This window comes from Helianthus annuus, chromosome 4 (assembly GCF_002127325.2).
Source record: "Helianthus annuus cultivar XRQ/B chromosome 4, HanXRQr2.0-SUNRISE, whole genome shotgun sequence".
NCBI classification, from domain to species: Eukaryota; Viridiplantae; Streptophyta; class Magnoliopsida; order Asterales; family Asteraceae; genus Helianthus; species Helianthus annuus.
In genome coordinates this window covers 143,190,821-143,196,445 of record NC_035436.2, presented here as the reverse complement: position 1 = coordinate 143,196,445, position 5,625 = coordinate 143,190,821, and positions in this window count along the sequence as shown.

Below are 5,625 nucleotides of genomic sequence, written 5' to 3'. Positions count from 1 at the left end.
GAAGGTAGGGTGGACATTGTTAGGAAAACTTAAGGTTTTGCTTCTAACAACATCCAAATTACCAGCAACTACATCGTCAACGACGACATTGACGTGTGTTTAAAGGAGAGTAGTTTCTTTTGTAGTGAATCTCCACTTCGGAGAGCATGCATCATCTCAAATCCATTACTTGACAGTTCCCTATAAAAAATTCTTGGAAGGACATTTCAAACGACCAATATCTTCTGCAGAGAGCCTTGTGAAAATTTCGTCAACAGTCACTTGAAACCCAATGTTTTCCGTTTTTCAGTGAACAAATGCGTCTTTGAAAGCCAAAGAAATTGTAATGATTTTGATAAACAAAAAACTTTTGAAGATGATTGAGTAGATGGATGAAAACAGTAATGATGAAAACCTCTGCCCAATGTATTTTATATACCCAATGAAGGCGGTTATGACTAAATACATCGTCCGACGAAAGAATATGATGCGACATTCGTTAGGCTTTTAATGCAAAACATTTGAAAAGTGTGTATGGGAAAAGTATAAAATTGAACACGTTATTATAATTACAATTAACCTCTTCATTTACCATAAGGCGTCTTTACAATAAGACAAAAGTGAGTGAGTGACATGCATTAATTGAAAAGTAAATATCCCTAGGCATTTTGAATTTGAAATTACCGGCAATTTCAATACATCTGCTAAGGTATATGTTTGCCAAAGGAAACATCTGCTAACTTATACTTTCTTAGAGATGGGTAGTGGTTTGCCCTCTTGAATGTGGGCCAGACCTTTGACATTTGAATATAGAGCAGTGGTTTGAAACTAAATGTATTTTAACTCAGAAAAAATTGCTTCATTTGCAATCATCATTTAGTCATAACTCAGATAAAAAATCTATTCATTTAAAGACCAGCAATACTCTACATAGTAAACAAATGCTTCTGCAACTCCAGCAGACAAAGATATTGCGAACATCTGTTAGGCAACAACAGATATTGCCAACAGTAGCAAGTCAAACAGCCGTTAGATTAGCAGAAGATCACCACTAAACAAATGTTCTCTTTGGGTAGACTTTACCTTTGACAGAGAGTTAAAGTAACAGATGCATCAGTATTTACAATTGAGAGATGGAAATTCTTCGAAAAGCTCTATTAGGCAACAACAGATGTTGGCAACAGTAGCAAGTCAAACAGCCGTTATATCAGCAGCTGATGATTTGGAGCAGATGTTCTCTTTTGGAAAACTTTAAATTTGACAGATCTATACACTAACATAAATTGATTCAACATCAACATAATCTAATTAAACTCAGAGACAATTTCACTTCTACATCAAAAGTACCAATCTTCAAGAATCAGATGATATTAAAAATTACATAATAATACTTATGCACCCTTAAAATTAGTAAAAATAAAATGCTCCACAAACATTAATAGGATTAAAATTTAATTATGAGGATTAAAAGATCAACAATTACATCGAGTACTGAACAACGAAACTTTAAAATCTAACAATAACACCAAGAAATTTAGGAATCTAACAGCAAAAATTTAGTGCTTTTAGCTTCAACTACATCGAGTACCGAACTTCTCAATGCATATTGATGTGCACTAAATGCAACAGATAAATTACATCAATTGTGGCTTAAAACTAACCCGACAGCATCTCCCCAAGCAAAACAAAGAAGACAGAAGACTGAACAGGCCCCGTGCTCAGCGAGCACGGGGCCGTGCCCAAGAAGCAGTAGAAAAGACAAACCTATATATAGAAGCTTCTATTGCCCACCACGGGGCCATGCCCAGCGGACACGGGGGCGTGGTCAAGTTGCTGCAGGCGCATTTATTGTATTGCGAATTACAATTAATGAAGAAAGAGAGTGTCAGATGGACACGGGGCCGTGCCCAGCGTTCTTTTGGCCGTGCCCGAGCTTCTGTTCAGCCTATAAATAGGAGTGTTTGGAGCTCTTGCAACTCATCCCTTGGCACACCACATCTCTCATACTTCACCCACCACCCACCACCATCACACCACCATCATCCATTGTCCATCATAGAGTGTGTGAGTCGTCTCGGGATCCAAGATTGATCGTAAGTGTTCTTGACAATCAAAGGCCATGTTTGCCTAAGTCTCATACATCACTTGGTGAAGACAAGTGTTTAGTGTAATACTTTTTATTTTTAATCTTTTGCACTTTTTAATTGGTTTTGTATTAATGACTTTAATTACTAGTTTCTTATGTTGAAGGTGATTCTTCCTTATCGTTTGTCCGTGGTGTCTTGGCATTATTTTACTGTCTATATAAAATAAAAGATTTTCACCATTCATATCTCCACGGTCTATATGGAGGTATGTTGGCTACCTGGTCGGGGGTTAAGGGAACGGTTTGGTAAGAGTCTTGCCATTGTTCAGTGTATAGATCCTGCAAAGGACCTGGGTCAAATTTAGTAGGACCTCCTTCAATACCCAAAGGTATTGGATGGCTGGGGTCCAAACTCTTTGATCCCCTCATAAGTTAAACTACTATTAAAACTTTAACCCAGCTACTTAGGACTGTATCTCTGCTGACTCAGACTACTTAGCTGAGGGTAACGTTGCCTTCAAAAGAGGGGCCTACCACATTATGCATTAATAACTTAATTAATTATCTTTCAATAATCCGACCCTTTAGGATTGTATCCTTGCTGACTCAAACTACTGGGTTGAGGGTAACGTCACCTTCAAAAGAGGGGCCTACTACAATAACTAAGATAATCTCTTAAACAAGTGCAAAAGTGCAAAAATAATCAAAGGTTACACTACACACGAGTCGGATCCAAGTGATTCATCTTGTCAATCTGTTTTTATTTTTATTTTACTTTTCAGCATTTTAGTTTGTTTTATCTTCTTAGTTTAAAATCTTTTTCTAACATTTTGATTTGAATAGACGTTGAGAATAAACCGGTACTAAAAGCTCTTGTGTCCTTGGACGACCTCGGTATCTTACCAACACTATACTACGTCCACGATGGGTGCACTTGCCCATATGTGTGTTTAGTGTTAGTAAATATCGTGTTTTACAAAATTTAAAACTTGGCTAAAAGTGTAAACAAGGCTTAAAATATATACCTAAAACATATATACACTAACACGCATCAAGTTTTTGGCGTCGTTGCCGGGGACACAAGGATTTTAAGAAAGTTAGGAATCAACGACCTAATCATTTTTTCTATTTCTTTTTATTTTTTTTAGGATTTTCTTAATTTTTCAGCTTCTGCAGAGATCAGCACGGGCCGTGCTTGGTCGGACACGGGCCGTGCCCAGCAGTATCACTGGCAGTTTTTATTTTCCGAGTTACAGAGGGCTGAGCACGGGGCCGTGTCGGTGCACCACGGGCCGTGTTCACTGAGCACGGGCCGTGGTGAACTTTTTGACCAACGTTCTTTTCTGTTTTTATTGCAGGACTTGGAACCAAACGCTCCAGTTCTAATAAAGACATAAAAGAACCCCTAGAAGAAACCGAACGCTTTCTCAGAAAAAGACTTAAACCTAAAAACCAAGAGAGAGTTTCGGGGGAACCACTTCTAATGGCGGACCAACGTACCCTCATGGAGTACCTACGACCCACCGTAGGTAATCTCGGCGCCGCTATCAATGCACCGAATGTCGAAGCCAATAACTTCGAACTTCGGCGACATTTGATACAATGCTTCAAAACTCCGCAACCTTCCATGGGCTTGCGGACGAGGATCCCCATCTACATATTACTAATTTCTTAGAAATATGTGATACCTTTCGGATCAGTGGAGCATCAAATGACGCCATCCGCCTCCGAATGTTTCCTTTTTCACTAAAAGACCGAGCAAAAGCTTAGCTCAACGCCCTCCTAGTTGGATCGGCAAACACCTGGGATGAACTAGCCCAAAAATTTCTATATAAGTATTTCCTTCCGCTAAAACGGCTAAATTAATGACTGAAATTAATACATATTCACAAGAGGACGGGGAATCCTCATTATGAAACTTGGGAAAGGTTCAAGGAGCTATTGCGAAAGTGTCCTCATCACGGTCTTGCGATATGGCAACAAGTATCCACTTTCTATAATGGGTTGTTGCCACACACAAGACAAACACTTGACTCTAGCTCCGGGGGACTTTTAGGTAACCGCCGCCCACATGAAATATACAATCAAATTGAGGAAATTGCTCAAAACAATTTTCAGTGGCACACTCCCCGAGGTAATAAATCTATTGCCCCTGGCGCCCATAAGGTTGATGAAAGCACTTCTTTACAAGCCCAAATCGAGGCCCTTTCTTCAAAAATTAAAAAGTTAGAAATGGCAAAAACGGTCTCGATTATGGCCTGTGAAGGGTGTGGTGGGCCATATGAAAATTGGAGTTGTATGAAAGAAACAGACGATCAACCAGAATCCGTAAACTACATTGATAATAGACCTAGGCCGTCGGGTCCTCCAACGGGTACCTACAACCAAGGATGGTGTAACCACCCTAACCTTGGTTGGAGAGAACCCGACAATAGTAGTAACCAACAAAACCCAAACCAACGAACAAACTTTCAACAACCAAGAAACGAGTCACAAAATTTCCTTCAACAACAAGGTGGACGAGAGAGGCTTGAAGATACCGTATCTCGCCTCATCTCCGACACTGAAAAGAAAAACTCGGATCGATTTCAACAATTGGAATCGAATTTTAGAAAACAACAAGCTAGTATACAAAACATTGAAAAACAATTAAATCAACTAGCCCAAAATTTCTCCGAGAGACCACAAGGCGCATTACCGAGTAATACCGAAACAAACCCAAAAGCTCAAGTTCATCTCATAACACTAAGAAACCGTACCGTGGGTCCCGTGCAAGCTCCGCCGCCACCAACCGAGGAAAGCACAACCCCGCCCCAACAAGATAAGGCTTCTCCTCTATTTCAAGAGCCCACCAAGGCTCCTCCGGTTCCATACCCCGGTAGGTGTTGGTGCACTTGTGTCTGTACTTTGTCTGTATTTTGTAATGTTATAAAACGATGTCTTTTGTTAGTCGTGTTTACGTCTTTTGTTTATTTGTATATGTGTTTGAATGTAAGTTTGACCAAGTCAACCATCCTCCTGGTTTGACTTGGTCAAACAGTCAACACTTAGTTGTAAGTTTGATTGCTTCGAAGGATGTCATCGAATGATGGTTTATATCCTTCGATGACCTCGAAAGACAACCTTCGATGGATACAGATGGACCTCGAAGGATACATCATCCTTCGAGGTATGTATGGATCCTTCGGTATAATTCTGGTCGATAGATGATCTTTCGACCAGACTATCTTATCCTTCGAGCATGCAATCTGTTATGGGTATATATATACCATGTATGGTTTCACTTCACAGTTAGACATCCGAAAGTCCTTTGAGAGTTGTATGTGAGTGAACCAAGTCTTGTAGAGAGCATTTTCAGTTTGGTCAAGGGCTGTAACCGTGTCCACTGAAATACAAGAGAAAACTTTGATATCTTGCGTGTCTACTCTTTCTCTTTGTTGCTTGTGCTTTCATATAAACTATCGGTTTGCATTCTAGCTTGGATTCTGCACTTGCTAGAGTGTTAAACATAACAAGGATAAGGTTTAACCTCAACCTCCGAGGGACCTACAAGTGGTATC